We start from the raw sequence: 17767 nt of genomic DNA on the forward strand, positions 1-17767 counted from the left end.
GTCATGCTGGGAACTTTTGGGATATTTATACAGTAATGCACTGCAAACCATAAGCTTTTGCCTCCTTCTATGGAGGATTCTGAGATGAGCTCTTGTCACTTGTTTGTAACTCAGTGAAAAAGGGAGACAGAAAGACTCTAATTTCCTCTTCTCCTGGGAATTGTGGAATAACATGATTGTAGTCTAGGAAATGGGTAGAGTTGTATTCCTTGTTATTTACCCCATACTATGTATCTATTAGAAGGGCAGCTAGGTGGCACAATGAATAGAGAACTGGGTTGGAAACAGGAAGGCCTGAGCTCAAATTCAACTCAGACACTTACTAGCTGTGTGACCCTGGGCAAGTCACTTAACCCTGTTTGCCTCACTTTCCTCCTATAAAAAGAGCTAGAGGAGGAAAATGGTAAACCACTCCACCATCTTTGCCAAGAAAACTTCAAATGGGGTCATGAAGACTTGAACACAACTGAAAAAGTGACTGAACAACATCAACAAATAAATCTATTGAGGATATGTGTGTGTATGTATATATGCATAATATACATACACACACACATGCATACACCTAGGCATGTGTGCATACACACATATCTATATATGCATATACGTGTATATTGTCAATTTTCGCCACTATCATGTCATGCAACAGAGTAAATGTCTTAGTCATGAAAAACAAATTCAGAGAAATCGATGGAGTATAGTCATCATGTTAATTTTGAGTAGACTGAATCAGACTAGATTTTAAGAATATAGAAGTAACAAGGGGGTGCTACAAAAAAAATTGCATAAAATTGCTTACTTAGAAAATAAATAATGACTTTATTTTTTTTTACTTCTATACATTGAGGTGTAATGCAAAGGAAACTGACTTTAGAGTTAGAGGACCTGAGTTCAGATCCTCTATGCCTTATGAGGCAAGTGGGTAGTACAATGGACTTGGAGCCAGGAGGAATAAAGTTGAAATCCTGCCTCAGATAATAGCATCTGATCATAGGCAAGACACTTAATCTCTTTCAGGCTCAGTTTTCTCCTTGCTAAAAATGGGGATAATAACAGCACCTTCCTCTCAGGGTTGTCATGAGGAACAAATGAGATAACACAGGTAAAGAACTTGGTAATCCTTAAAGTGCTAGATAAAGATGATGATGATGACGATGATGATGATGATGACGATGATGTTTGTTGTTATTATATGCGTCACTTAAACTTCCTAGGTATGTATCCTTATCTACAAAATAAGGGTAGGAGGTTGTACCAGATTCCCTCTGATGCTCCTTTCAACTCTAGATATATGGCCCTACAGTCCTACCCTATAGGAATGAAAGGAGTTCAAAAAGAAATAGATTGGGGCTTAATCCATTGATTGATTTTTTGGCAAAAGATGCTCTAGTCTTTAATTTTGTGATGAAAAGATACTAGGAGATAATGGTTATGGCATCCTCCAGCAATTTTTAAAAATTCAGTAACGAAGCTTAACATCCTATATCTCTCCTTCGACTTACATCTGGTAGTATGGGGATTTATAAGTTGATTTAGGAAACCTTATGAATTGAACACAGAATAAAAAAATAAATTATTGGCCATTCATTTTAATATGTAGCATGGAATTTTCCCTTATCACAAGTAAAATACATATGATTTATAGAGGTTACACATGAAAGCATAGAAAAAATAGCAAAAAAAAATCCCAAATGCATTTCAATTTTTTTCTTTTCTTTTTTAAAAGTGGTAATTTCAAAGTCATAGCCAATATCTTATCATGAAATATACTTATTAAGTCCTATATGCTTAGCTTTTTTTCTACCATGGCTTTTTTCACATTTCAATATCAAATCCAAGGGATCATAAGCAGGAGTTTATTTACTGCTAACATACCCATAATACTTAGCTGTTTTTAGTGTGATAGTTTATCATGCCATCCAATTATTCTGTGAACATTTAGTAGGCATATACAGTAGCTAATGTTTTATTTTATGATTTTGAGTGTTAATGGTAACCTATATATAATCAAGTTTTTGTGATTAGCATTTGAATTTCCAGGGAATTAGATGTTATGTGGAGATTTTTGACACATATTCTTTTGGGAAAATTGAATGAAATATTTCATTTCAAATTCAACTAATGACTTACTATTGCTTCTAAATGATATGTTACCTTAAGAACTAAAGAAATATACGAAATAGGGCATGAAACAAACAATGTTAGCAGCCATTACTAGAGTTAGTCATTTCCTCTATTGTGGGAGAATGAAACTTTGCCTCAAGTCTCCAAAATTTAAAGGGCTCTGACAACATTTCCTTCAGTAAGTAAAAATAACTGAACTTTATGCATATCGATCAAAGAATAATTCATCAAAATGTAAAATTATGAGACAGTCCATTTTCTCACCTTTCCTTTGACCCCTCAATGGCAGCACCCCAGTTAAATTTTTCCCTGGATTTGTGACTCTCTAGCACTGGCCCCATGTTGTCTTACAGTCTCTTTCTCTGTTCCTGAAGGCAGTGCCTGAAGGTCTATCCCCTCCATTAGTACTAAGTGCTGTCATCTTTCATGAGGTCTTCTCCCTAGACTGATTTCTCTAGGTTCCAGAATTTTGATTTATGGCTCCGGTAATTCATAAGAAATAACATTTTGTGATGAATCAAATGTACATTATCCTCAAAGTCTTAGTGCAGTTTTAAGCTTCAATAGCTTAAAGTGACACTAAGACTTTTGGATAAAATGTAATGGCTGAAGGTGAATGTTAAAGATAATAGCTAAATAAAAATTACCATTGCTTTCTCAATAGGACTTTCATTTCTAGAAGCCTGGAAAGTATGCATGGGACGTTTAAGAGTCAAAACAGATGCCCAGGTGCAGATTAATGGCCCCAGGCTGGCACTTGTCAGACAAAATGGTGAGTTCAATTTCCCTGACATCCCAAAATGTAAACTAAGGAACTGATGTGGTAACTGTAGGTGGCCCTGTGGAGGTAAGAGAATCTCAGATGACTGAAGAGAGAGACAGAGCTTGCCAAGATGACTCACTAACAGCCAGGTTCTCACTGGTAAGAGTAGGAGGATTGAGCGGAAGAAAATTTAAGCTTATTGTCAGGAAAAAACTTCCAAAGAATTAGAACTGTCCAAAAATGTATTGGAATGCCCTGGGCCGTGGTGAAGGCCTTCAAGCAGATGGATGATACCTGATCAGTATGTTATGGTGGGGATTCCTTTTGTGTATGAGTTGGACTAGATAACCACTATACAATTCTCAAATTCTGTGACTCAGGGATTCTGTGATTCTTTGGGGTTGCTAGTATGTACATTTCTGGAAAAACTCTGAAGAAAGTACCTGAGGATTTTTGTGCTGTTCCAGGATGGCTACTAAACAGAAGCCCTCTCATTTCCTGGATTTTTCTGTAGCCATCCTGATTTTTGTTTTACGTGACCTAGAACCATTCAAAGATAAACAAAGTAGCCTGAGATAGAAAGAATGAAACAAGAGTTAGTAGACCAATCCAATATACTGGGTGACATTTTATGGCTTTGTTTTCCTCATTTGTAGAAATATTAGACTAGGCAATCTTTCAGGTCATTTTTAGTTCTAATTATCTAAGAAAGTAAGGCTATGGACTTTCTCCAGTTTGGTGTTTTAATGATATCATTCAATTATATTGGAGCCTAGAATGAGGTAGCAACAGGAAAGGGGATAGGCCATCAAAACAACAACAACCTTCCTACATTTTCCCATATAAGACTTTTAAATTAATGAGTTTCATAATGGAAAAAGTGTACGAGCTCCAAGTTGAGAGGCCAAGCCTAAAGAAAATTTGTTATTTCTTAGTCTACCAAAGATGATTTAGCTTGGGAGAATGTTAGGGTGAGAAGAACTATACTGTGTACCCTGTATGAGAAATCTTCTGTGAGGCCAAGAACAAGCATATTATATCCTGATGATTGAAAAGTAAGTAGTGAAGTAATTTGTTCCACAAAATCTATTCTTTAGAATCTCAGGAAATCTTAAAATGCCTGCCTTCCCCTTTACAAGACATGACTAAAAGGGAATGCATTGAGTGTATTAAAACACTTTGGCTTCAAGTTTTATAATAAAATTAGCCTAGTGTCAAAACAAATTAACAAGTAAAATTCTAGTTTCACAAAGTTACAACAAAGATGATTTTTAAATTTCTATTAATGAAAGCGTTCAGTGGCATATTTGCCACTGAGAAAAAGTTACAATTGCTATTTTAAAAATTAAATATTCTCTAGAATCATGAATATTAAAGCTGATGATAGTCATTCTAATAATGTGGAGTAAACTCTTCCAGAAGAGATGAGAAAGGGACTCTTAGAATAAAAGAACAGCTTAAGATCAGCTAATGAATGCCAGTGTGAGACCACAAGGAGTGCCAGTGACAGATTCATTCAGTAAGGTTCAGAGGAGGAGATGAATAGCAGTGGTTGGGAATTCCCTGTTGACATTCTTGAATTAGAGATTTGCCAGTTTGATTCTCTAAGTATACGCTGTCTTCATTGGTATCTGTCCAGGATATGCCAACAAATTTCCTAAGACCATTAACTACTTCTGGTAATTCATGTGCAATCAAACAAAACTGCCAGAAGAGATCTGTCAGTCAGTCAACAAGCAATTTTGTAAGGCACCTAAAATGTGCCAGGAACTGTGCTAGGCAAGGGATACAAAGAAAGGTCAGAAATTGTCCCTGCTCTCAAGGAACTCACAGAAAATATTGCTGAGAATTATTTAGTTCTGGGGGGCAAGCAAAAACAAAAATAAAAAACTTTAAGGGCACAGTACTTTCATCATTTCTATTGACCCAAGGCAAGGGTTTTATAAGAGAAAGAGAGGGCTGAAAAATAATTTGTAAAGATGATTGTATCTGAGAAAAGAATTTGGATTTCTTAGCCACAGATAAAATGCAAGAAACATGAATTCTTGACCAAGGATAGAGTGCCCCTAACAAAGAAAGGTAAATACATTTCCTAAGAGTCTTGAAAATGCAATCAAAAGGCATTTAAACTAAAAAAGGAAGAGGGAGTGAGAAAACTGCTTTTATAAATCCATCAAGCTAAACATAATAGAGATTAGTGGCAATGTAAGAAAAAGAATAACAGCAGAGAAGACCAGAAATTCTAAGGCAACAAATCCATGAAAGGAGCCAGCAATGAAACAAAAAGAATCCTATGTTTACACACAATGTATGATATGTTGTCAGTGAGCCAGCAGAGACACCTTACTGCAAGGAGAGAAATTTGACCTCATCTATGCTATTAAAGCTAAATAGAATGAGACTTAAGATGTGGAATATGGTTCTGGAATAGCCATACCCTATTTAAAAGGAGAAGGATAGTGAAAAGAGGAGCCTTCACTGTACATCCATAATATATATTCAAGTGAGACAATCTAACTAATTGAGACAGGGAAAGGATTTAGGTGAAAATCAACTGAGGCAGACGAAAAGAGTGCTATTGTTAAGAGAGCATACTCTAGGCTATGTGGACAAAAAGAAAGATATGCAGAATTTATCAAACAGACCAAGAGCCTGGCAAGGATACTTCATATAGTAATGATGGAGACTTCAGTCATCCTAACATCCTATGGGGTGTCTCTGCCAATCATGTTATCTAGAAAAGGAAACTTATAACAGAGTCAGCATGGCTTCATTAGGAGCAGTTCATGTGAGTTAGTCCAGTTCCTTTTTGGAAAGGTTTCCTAGATTGGTAGATCAAGGAAACACCACAGGTATAATTTGCCAAGTGTTAGGTAAAATCCCAAATGCTCTTCTTGGGGAAAAACTGTAAAGTTGTGTTCTAGCATGACTTTGGAATTAGCTGAGTGGGCAGGACCAAAAAGCAGTTTTTTACTATTTCTACATCGCTTTAGAGCCATGTCTTTTAATGGAGTTCCCCAGAGATCCGTGCTTGACCCTGTGTCATTTAACATTTTTATCAATGACAAGGACAAAGCATAGATGGAATGCTTATCAAATCTGCAGGCGTCACAAAGTGAGGAGGGAGGGTTAACATGTTGAATAAGTCAGATTGTAAAGAGATCTCAACAAGGTGGAAGATTGGTCCCAGCATCATGAGTATAAGGTACAGTTGACATGACCAGACAGTCCTTTGTCTAAAAGAAATCTGAGGGTTAGACACTTACTAGCTGTGTGACCCTGGGCAGGTCACTTAATCCCATTTGCCTTAATTTCCCTATCTGTAACAATGAGCTAGAGAAGGAAGTAGGAAGCCATGCAAGTATCTTTGCCAAGAAAATATCAAATAGGGGCATGAAGGATTGGGCACAACCAAAACAACTGAACAACAAAAAGATTTAATGCTAAAAGGTACAACAACAAATGTTCAATTTGAGTGAGTGGCATAATATGGCAGAGGAAAGGTCTAATGAGAGAACTAGATGCTGCAATTGGCATCCTTTGAAGGACTAAGGAGGTTGACAGTTCCACTGTACTCTAACTTGGCTGGAGTTACATATAGAGCATTGTGATCAGTATTGGGTAACACATTTCAGGAAACACAATGATAAATTGGACAGTGTGACTGAGAATGCAAAGAGCCTTAAAAGCATGCCATGCAAATGGTAATTGAAGGAACTTTATGATGCTTGGCCTGAGGAAGAAATGATTTAAGTGGTATAAGAAAGCTATATACAAGTATAAGAAGGGTTGTCATGTGGAAAAGGAATAATTTTTCTTTTGCCTGGACCAAGAGGATGGAACTAGGAGCAATGTGGGGAAGTGGCAGAAAGGCAAATTCGAGTTTGATGTAAGTAAAAAAATCTCTAATAATGAAAGGTATCCAAAGGTAAAAGGGCATGTCTTTGGAGGAAGTTTGTTCCTCCTTATTTGGGATGTTAAAGCAAAAGCTGGATTATCACTTAGGGATGTTGCACAGGGGTATCCTAGTTCAGGCATAGTTTGTAACGTAGAACCTCAGCCATCCCTTCCAACTCTAAGATTTTCTGTGAATCTTGGAAAGCAGTCCAAAAAACTCTGCCAACACTCTTTGCAAATCAGAAAGCATGACTGACTTCTGATTTTCCTAATGATTAATAGCTAGCAAGATGGAAAACACCAATAAACAAGAATTTCGGACATCATCGACTGCCTGACATGTAAAATAAGTAAAACCCAGAAAGATGAAGTGATTTGCCCAAGGTCAAATAGCTACTCCATACCAGACCTGGAAATGGGGCCTCGCTCAACAGTTTTCTTTTCTTTACATTATTCTGCCTCTCCAATTATAATCAAGCTCACAAGATTTCCCACATGAGCTTGTCACCAATTGCATAATGAGTCAAGAGATTGGCTTTCTTTTGCTTCGGAAGGTAATGAGAAGTAAATATTTGGGAAAATGAGCATAATAAGATAGAAGCACTGAAGAGAGATCAATGAGTCTCAAGCCTGTCTTAGAAGAAACTCTAGAGGAAAACTTGTGTAGATGAAAGGAAAAATTATCTGCAATGATTAGCAATAGAAACACTTTGAATATTTATGCATCGCTATTTTTTATGAAGAGTATAGAATACTCTATGCATAACATTGCATTCATCCTAGACATTTGAGAGGTGTAGAATTCCCAGACTCCTTTTCCTTGTTCAGCAAGGTTTGTGGCTCCATATAGAACCAGAGGAGGCTGGTTTACAAACAGGTGGGAAGTTTAGCTCCCGGGTGTGAATCAAAAGGAGGCACCGTGGAACACAGCAAGACGAACAGGCAATATGAGCCACAGAGGCAAGGAAGGAGGAGACTTATATTTTTCCCATTAATCCTTTGTGCAACGTGTCATAATAAGTGTCTTTTGTACAATCAGCTAAGAAGGTTACCTCTGTCAGATGAACTTTCCTTACATTTTCAAAAAAAAAAAAACCACCCAACCCCAACCCCCCCCAAAAAATAAAAAAACATTAGTCTGATTCAGTTTACCAACCCTCAAGAATGGAGTATAGTTGTTAAACAAACCAAGGTTAAGCAAAGAGATTGCATACTTTTGCTTTTTCACTATGTATACATTTATTTTGTTCTAGAGGTAAGGTCTTAACCTAACAGAGACATAACTAAGAATTTTTAAACTGTGAAAGTTCCATGAAACATATCTAGGGCAAGAGATAAGAAAAATTCCCTCTGTTGAAGGTGGGTTAGGGCCAGGGAGGAGTTCATCAGCTGGTACATTCCTGTTTTAACCACTTACTTTTGCCAACTTAGTGCTAAACCATGCTGGTTCTCTGCTGCTAAAGTGCTCTCAGTGCCCTATCAGTTCACTCTCCTGAGCCAAAGCTCTGGTCAGCCTGCCCCAGTTGTAGCTCCTCTAACAAAGCAACTTGAGTTTCTCTTTATCTTTATTAAGGATATTTTAACATTAAATAAAGAACTTCCTGGAATTGCCTCTAGATGATTTAAACAATTTTGTCCAATCCTCTGTCTCTGATAAAGGCAATAGAAAACTCCCTTGGTGTATATGTTCATATGATAAACTTTTTTTCTTACAGAGATACATTCTATTTCACATCTTTGGGTTTTCCTTTTGATATCACAGAAAGTGTCAAGGGGTCCCCAAAACTCTGTAATGGAAGTAGGCACCATGCTTGACCTCACAACAAAAAAAAATTGACAATAAATGGCACTCCTCTTGGCAAAGAGGATAGACTTATTATTCTTCCCTAAGTTAGAAAATGGCTTTTATTTCAGATTTATGATTGTAGTTGCCATGTGGGAACTAATCTTTCCAGTATTTTATCAATCACTTGTCCAAACATGGAAATCACACACATTTTCTCTATTATTGTGAATGTTCCAGAATCAAGAATATATTTTTTATGCAATGAATAGAGCTAATAAATTGGGGCCCCAAAGGTAATGTTTTGTGGGAAAAGGGCAGTCCATTTACAGTAAGCTTGAGGGACCCTAGGGAACTGGGAAGTCTGGTATTGCTGTTCAGGTTGTTTACTAGCAAAATAGATTGTTCTCCTTTTCATTATGATGAACACACAGAAAGGAAATTTAATAATTTACCTTCAGAATTTTTCTTCTTAAATACTATCCTACTCTTCTTTTCTGGCTCCAATTCTTTAAAAACATGAAAATGTGATAAAGAATTACATAAAGAATTGGAGTGGGACACAACTACACTTTAATAAAGAGGTAGAAGATCATGGCTACTGCATGATGGTAATGAAAGAGTTGGCAGGACAACCAAAGATAAGATACTGTGTTCACCAAATCATATTTTAAAGATCTATGGGGGCCAGCCTTGTGTCGAAGTGGTACCTAGCACAGCTAAATGAACAGCCTTTTGACAAAGTCCAAATAATCTATTTCTGTCCATGTTCTCATGAAAGTGATCCTTGAATTGATGTATAGGCCCATAGTCACAGGCTTGGCATCTTCCTTAAAGATGGATTAACTTTATAAAATAAGTAACCTAAGCAGGATGTATTTTCTCTGGGTCTTTTTTTTTTTTTTGAGACTAGGTATCCCTATCTTATCCAGCCTGAAAATGTAGCAGTCACTCATGGGCCCAATCCCATTGTTGACTGGCATTGTAGCTTTGACGTGTTGTATTTCTGACCTGGGCTGGTTCACCCTCTGGGTCTACCTTTGCCAGAAAGAAAGCTTTAAGACGACCTGAAAAAATTTATTCAATTAACTATTCGACCATTTTTGATAATATAAAAATGCACAGCAAAGTGGCAACAGTGCTAGATTTATAGCCAGCAAATGTGGATTTAAATCCCCAGTCTTTTATTTAATATTTATGTGACCTTAGGCAAGTCACTTAACCTTCTGAGTTCTCAGTTTTCTCATTTATTATGTGAGGGTGTTTGGATTTGACAACTCCTAAGGTGCTTCTCATTCCAAGTCTCTGGTCCTATGATTCATTCATGCATACTGATTCACTCTTAATCCAATGATACACTGGGAATAATGCTTATGTTGCATCTTCAAAACTGCTTTGCTGTTAATATATAGTCAAAGGCATCTTAACAAAGGACATTTCAACATCTAACAGAAAAACGTCTAAAACAGGAATGTCAAGCACACGGCCTGTGGGGCATACAGAGTTTGCAATGCCATTGGAACTACATTAAAATGTAATTAGGAAATATGAAACAAAATAAAAATACAATAAAACATAGAAAATGTCAATACGTGATTTTCCAAGTCAATATAAAATTCACAGAGATCCTTAGTTATGGTTTAGGCGGGCTTTCTCCACTCGTTTCTTTTTGAGTTTGATAAGAATGCTCTAAAATATTTAAATGAAATACAATAAACATTTATTAAGCATCTACTATGCCCAAGTCACTGTGATAGGTGCTGGAGAGAAAATAAAAAAAAATAAAATAAAACAGTTCCTACCCTTAAGGAGTTTAGATTCTGGTAGAAGGATCAGGAAAGGCCTCATATAGGTAGGGAGACCTGAGCTGTATTTTGCAGGAGATTAGGGATTCAAAGAGACAGAAGTGAGAATGGAGTACAATCTAAACATGGGAGATAGCCTGGGCAAAGGAAGAGGCAAGATATGGAATGCCATTCACAGGAAATAATACCTAAGTCATTTGACTAGAACAAAGACCATATGAATACTCTATAACTATCCATGAGCAAAAGACTAAATTTTAAAAATGTTTTCACTAAAGATTTACAAATACACACTAAACTTAAAGTCTTTGTGTAATTACAATCACAATTGACTAAGCTGAAGAATTGGAACAACAAAAAAAACAAAAACAAAAAAACAAAAAAAAATTCATGCTGTCTAATAAACAAATCTTAGCCAGTGTGAGGTGTCCAGGTTTCCTAGTTGTACTATGTCAATGGGATGTGAAAAATCAGGATAACTAACTTTTCCCATTTTATTCTGGTTTTCTATTGGCAAATGGAATCAGTTTCAGACCTACAGAAAATGGAAAAAAAATCTTATTTAAATCATTTGATTTTCTGAGGTCTAGTTATCTGGCCAGATTTTTTTGGTGAGGGAGAGGAAAGGTATGGACCTCTGATTTCATTAGTGTAGGGAACTTCCCAGTAAGGAAATTTTCTCCAAAAATACAGATCAGCATTTATTCTAAAGCTTATAGTCTTCTGTCTCCTTCTAGCATGTACCTAGAGTGTCCAACGAAGTCTCAGCATAGTTTTAAATTAAAACTTCATGGACACCTTTTTGGGGGGACATTACAGCACCTTAAGGTTTGCAAATAACTTTACAAATATTTCTTTTTATCTGCTCCAAAACCCTGGGAAGTAGGTGCTATTATTATCCCCATTTCACAGTTGAAAAAACTGAAGCAAGACAAGTTACACAGGGTGTGCCAAGGGTTACACAGCTAGTAAGAGTCTGAGGCTGGATTTGAATTCATATCTTTCTGACTCCAAAGCACTGACTCTAACCACTATACCACTGGGGCACCAGAATCATCTAACCAGTGTCAGAAGTGGAATTTGAATGCCGGACTTCCTCCCACTTCAACCACTGGTCTTTCACTAGAGTTTCATATACAAAAGCATAACAAATGGCCATTTCTTAACAATGAATTTTCCAATTAACCTTTGATTGGGTTTTATTGTGCCAGCTTGCACCAATTCAATTTAAAAATGTATGCTGACATATTCTTCTTACTATATGTAATCTCTATATGTGTCTGTCCCTTACACTTTCTTACTTAGGAGTAGCAGCTTGCCATAGAGGACACTTTGAGTCAGGAAGATTCAGTTTCAGATCCTGCCTTTGACATATATATAAACCCTGGTTTAGTCACTAACTCCTTAATGCCCTAGGTAATACTTGTGTAAGGGGTCTTTGGAGCATACCCAGATCCTAGAGTATGTGCCTTGAGAGGCCTTTGGAGTATGTCCAGATTGCTTACTACAGGGAGCGGGGTTAGCTTCCTCTGACTGGCTGCCTTCTTGGATTGGAAGCATTGTCTTTAAAAGTAGTGAGACATCATTCTAGCTTCTGGGCTCTGAGAAATGAGAATGAGGGTGTATATTTCTATTCTGTGTTGTCTTTCTTCAGTTTCAAGTGCTGGCAGCAATGATCCTCAATAGAACCCCAGAATTGGGAGTGTGAGCCACATGGCAACCTTGGAGACAGAATTCCATCAAGGATGTTATGGCCAGCCAGCCTGCTCCAGAAGCCTAGAGATGCCAGGATTCCTGAGACTCAAGTCTGAGAGGTATTTTGGACTTGGAACTGGGACAAGACTCTAAAGAAACTGAGCTAATAATTGGTGGGAGGGGGGAGAAGGATTATGCCTCCCACAGATAAGGGAGTAAGTCTGTCTGTTTGTGATTACATCTTTTGTTGTACGGGGGTATTCCACTTAGAATATTGATATTTTAAAATACAATTTAAAAGTTTCAGGGAGAAACTTGGCTTCACTGAGAGCATAACACAATTTTCTGAATGCAATCTAGCATGCTATCTTCTCCTATTCCTTTTTCAGTTAAGTTAATTTTCCTTCTGCAGTTTATGTCTAAGACATATATATATTGATGGAATTGAATATCACAATATAGACCATATGTTTCCTTCATCAATTTTGTTTTTCCTGTGTGGTTTGTTAGGTCATATTCTATGGAGGACTCTCTAAAATGTTCCATGGACTGACGCAATCATTATAATGCGATGTGCAAACAGAAGCAACGGGTCGTATTCACCATCTCTAGAGAATCCCTAGACATTCTGGGACATTTTGGAATCTGTATTATATGTCTTTCACAATGGGGGCAGGCACTTTTGACAAACACGCATATCTATTAAAAAATAAGCAACAAGCACAGTGGAATACTGTATTCTTTACAATTATAGTCAATTGTGTAACTGTTGGTTGGTGGTTGTCCTATATTCTCAAAGAGGACCAAAATGACATCACTATGTTGGGGTCAAGGAACAGACTGTGGCTGATCAGACAAACATGAGTTTGAAAGGCTCTACCACAGGTCAGACACAAATGATCCATATGAACATTTGGAATGGAGATGGCTCTAAATTTGCACATCTCATTTTTTGTTTTTTTTCAGCTACCATAATTCTACTTTACTCATACAGCACAGTGTCTTCTTTGATATAGGCACAGCATGTTGGGCAATTCTATGCCAGTGTCCCCCATATCTCACAATCTATTCCAAAGTTCTTCTGAGACTTTGAGGGTGTTCTTGTATTACTTCTTCTGACCTCCATGTGAGTGCTTGTCTTATGTGAGTCCTCTGTAGGACAGTCTTTTGGACAAACACACATTTGGCATTCAGACAACATGGCCAACTTAGTGGAGTTGTGCTTTCTGCAGTAGAACTTGAATGCCTAGCAGTTCACCTTGAGAAAGTACTTCAGTGTTCCATACCTATCTTTCCAGGAGATCTTCAGAATCCTCCTAAGACAATTTAGATGGAAGCAATTCAGTTTCATGACACTGATATACTGTCCAGGTTTCACAGGCATACAACAGCAGCTCTGTAGACCTTCAGTTTGGTAGGCAGCCTCCTTTCCCACACTTTCCGTTAGAGCCTCTCAAACATTGGCTAGCTCTGGCAATGCATGCACCAAGCTTATGTTCTATGTAGACATCCCCGGAAAGTATATTGCCAAGATAAGTGAACCATAGCATTCAAAATCTCTCCTTTTGCTGTAACCAATGGTTCCACATTTGGATGATGTGGTGCTGGCTGGTGGAGAACCTCTGCTTTCTTGGTATTGATTGTCAGATCAAAATTAGGACAAGCAGCCGAGAACTGAGCCATACTCTGTGGCATATCTGTATTCACCCTTTCACTGGTATCAGTGAGAATTAAAATATGTGGATTTAATGTGGAGAGTCTTATCAAGTTATTTGCAGAATTTTCCACCTCTAAAACAGATTTTGGAGCATAAACTGAATTACCTTAATGGCAATCTTTTTGCTTATGTTTAACCAGAGCACTACACTGAAACATGGTCACATGTTCCATAAAATAAGATTTCTTTTTGCCTCTGGAAGCACAGGAAAAGCAAGATGTCAACTAGTCCATTTGTCTCTCCAAGGAGAAACTGTGAACTATTTACTTAAAACTTATTTTTATCTTCTGTTTTCATATATAGCAAGAATGTAAAGAAAGATGCTTTACTTCCTCAAGTGTCATTTCTACCTATCAGTGACTGGACAAGGAAATCACTTTGCTAGTGAGGAACAACAATGCAACTTGCTGCTACTGTGGCTGTGTAACCAATAATACCAGCACACAGGAGGGCAGTTAGCACAGGTTCTTTGATCTGCTTTTCTAAGGAAAGCAACTTTAAGAGGTTTACGATCTCACTTTAATTAAACATACATGTATCATTCACTTAGTTCAGAGGAAAAAGTCAGCACCCTGAACTTCAGAGAAAACACAAACTGAAATTACAAGCAGAAATTATATAAACAGAGCAAAATAACACAAATCAGCAGACAGGCTTCTAGCTGTCTATCCAAGGCATTACATACATAGTCACCAGAGAGAGAAGCACCAACATCTGGGTTTTTCAAAGCCAGAGGGCTCCTTAATGGCTACCCAGAGTCTTGTCTGGTCAAATCACATGCACTCTTCCAGTGAGTGAGCCCCCAAAGCAAAATGCTATCGTCAGAGTATATATATACTTCTTCAGGGTCAGAGGGCATCACAACCATGTGACTCAAATTCATGTGACTTGGGCTTTCTTTAAGCAGGTCATCAAAGACTCTTGATTCAATCAAAGGCAAGACTCAATCAAAGGCACTTGACTGCCTTAGTGCTGAGAAGAACTACAACAAGCCTCCAAGTAAAGTCCTCTTTCATCTTGACTCAAGGTTGACTTCCAAGTCCCATGGCTCTTCTTCTATAGGCTGACTGCTTCTGACTCTCACCTGGATTTGCACATAGGCAGCACTCCACTCCTGCTCCAGGTCTCAGCTCACAGGAACTGCTTCACTTCAAGCTCTTGCCCAACAGCAGGCTCCAGGTATCCTTGCCCACAGCCTCTGTTTCTGGGAAAATAAAGCTTAACAGCGCAACAACATATACCACCAACACCACCATCTCAATTTACTTCCAAAGTCCAGATGCTCTATGTTAACAACTCAGTTCACCTTAACAGCTCTCAAAAGGGGCTTAAGCTAAGCCTCCTTCCCATGGGCAAGTCTCTGCCCTACAGCTCCACTTGCCTCCATAGTTTGGAGGTTCCTTTAGCAAGTTTCTGTCATCAAAGGTCTTCTCACTCTTGGAGATTTCTTCTCTGCTCTAGAGTTCTCCTCCCAGCTCTTTTAGGTTTCCTCTCAGCTCAATGCTCACAGCTCATTCTTCTTTGTCTCTTCTCTTTCCAATGCTGGCAGCTCTCTCTCGATGTCTTCTCTTCAACACCCTCTCGATGTCTGCTTCTCTCATATTCATACTCATACTTCTTTCATATTCCTTATATACAGTTCTAGCCTACATCTGATTGGCTAGAACTCAGGTCTCTGATTGGCTGAATTCATTCACATCTGCTTGGCTAGAACTCAATGCACATTCAATCCAGCAAAAATCCCACTTTGCGTGCCATTACACAGTGCCAGATATATTGTCTATAGATCTATAAACAATGTATAAACTATGTGAATTGTAGCGCCCTATTCCGCCATCACTGAAGAATTAGAAGTGGTCTGGACAGAATAGGGACCTTTCTATATTTTTCTTTGTTTAATGGGTTACCTCGGTCAAAGAATGCATCACCTACTCTAGCCTACTAGTGAGAAACTTTTCTGTACTTACTTGGCTGGGATAGTTCTTAGCAAGAAGAAATAGTCTGTCCATTGCTAGGACAATATTTAAAACCTTTCCAGCATGGTAGAACCTGCTAGATACTACATTCTGTTGATTCAGCCTTTAAGGACCCATGGTTACCTCCACACTGAAATGAAGCATGAGAGTATGACCTTCATATTACATTCATTGTTCATCATTGTTTAGATATGATTCAAAATTTTAGAAGTAATACCTTCTGTTTTTAACCTCCTGGTGTATTGGGCAAACTTATCCATAATCATGTTGAGGGTACTTGGTAAAGTGACAAACTGTAATAAATAGCCCTCTGCTCATATTAGCATATTTCTCCCCAGGGTCATGAGAATAGGAAAATAAAGAAACAGTTTAGGAACAGAGAAGTCAACATGTTGGCATTAACTACTTTACAGATTGTTGATGCAGATTTGGTGATTGGAAGATATTACTTTTACTTTTTTGCAGCTGAACTTGACTCTCCCCTAGATTGTTATCTCCATGAGGGTAGAGATTATGTATAATCAAAATTCTGTCAGCCTGAAAGCACCCAGCCCTATGGGTTACCCTATGGGTATCAGTAAATGTTCCCTACTGCAGCTAGGCAGAAATAGAAAGACAGGAAAGAATGTGGTAAAAATACTGGATGGAGCTAAGAGTTATATCTCCTCCTTTCAACTTGACTACTCGTCTTATTCTATGTGAATTGGGGGAAGTTTTAAGCTTCTTCGTGACTAGTAAGAATACCAATGAAAACAACATAGCCAAGGTGATTTTTAAAAACTGTTTAGCCAACAGTTGTCCCTGGGATCCTTTTCTGAAGCAGTTTTGTTCTATGGTTGTTTTATTTAGCTATGTCAGCAGGAAGTTATTCTAAACCATTAGTTATCCTTTTACTTTAATTGCATCCAAGTTCTACCATTAGCGATATGCAGAGCTACGATAATTGGCATAGTGAAAGAATTTGAGGGCACAGTACATTATTATAAGCGTATCTCATGAACTGAAAAAGTGTACCCAGCTTCTAACAATAAGAGAAAACACCTACCCATATACTAGGCTATTCTAAATAACAAGTGGAAGGTAAAATGCTGAGGAGAGTGAGAGCTCATTTTAGAGCTATGCTACAGAGCAGGAAGGGAAACCTATAGGCAGAAATCTATGGGGATGAACAAACAATAGCTAGAGACTTCTTTAGAATAGCAAAAATCTGGGAAAACATGAGTGTCCTTTGATTGCCAAATGGCTGAATATATTGTGTGACATCCCAGAATCACAAAATTTGAGAAACAGAGGGATCTCATCGACATCGAATCCAATCCATAAACAAAAGGAATCCTCATTATAAAAACCTAATGAATTGTCCAGCTTCAGCTTGAAGTTGTCCAAAGAAGTGAAACCCACTACCTCTCAAGAGAGACTTTTCCATTTTAGACAGCTCATTGCACTAGGGAATTTTCTTGATGTTTAACCTAAACTATCAACTTCCTTAATTTTTAACCTCCTTGTTGACTTCCTGCCATGGTTCTTGGTTTAGTCCGTTGTAGGAAAATGGAACATCTAATCCTTCCTCTCTGTGAAAGCCCTTTGAACACTTGAAGATGGCTTTATGTCGCTCCTGAGTCTTCTCTTCTCTAGGCTAAACATGTCCAATCCCTTCTCATATGTCATGGAATCAATGCCCTAAAACATCCTGACTGCCCTTTTCTGGACAGAGTTTATCAATGTTCTTCTTAAAACCTGGTGCTTAAAACCAAACACAATACTCAACATGAATGATGGTTGAGTACAATGGAACTGTTACCTCTGTATTCCTACTAGTTTTACCTTTTCCCACATCCCAAAATTATATCAACATTTCTGGAAGTCACTTTGCCTTAACTCATATAGGCTTGCAGTCCACTCAAAAGCCTAAATTTATTGAGAACAACAATTGTCCATGTATGTATACCTCCCATGAAATGGAAGCAGATGGCAGAATGGATTAAAAACCAGAATCCTACAATATGC

The 17767-nt window shown here is 37.8% G+C and overlaps 1 protein-coding gene across 1 annotated transcript in view; it reads right to left on the reverse strand.

The window, feature by feature from the left end:
- UNC13C (unc-13 homolog C) overlaps window positions 1–17767 on the reverse strand; it is a 580271-nt gene that overhangs the window by 356973 nt on the left and 205531 nt on the right. The gene's annotated exons all lie outside the window — the stretch shown is intronic.

Source organism: Trichosurus vulpecula, chromosome 8 (assembly GCF_011100635.1).
Source record: "Trichosurus vulpecula isolate mTriVul1 chromosome 8, mTriVul1.pri, whole genome shotgun sequence".
NCBI lineage: Eukaryota > Metazoa > Chordata > Mammalia > Diprotodontia > Phalangeridae > Trichosurus > Trichosurus vulpecula.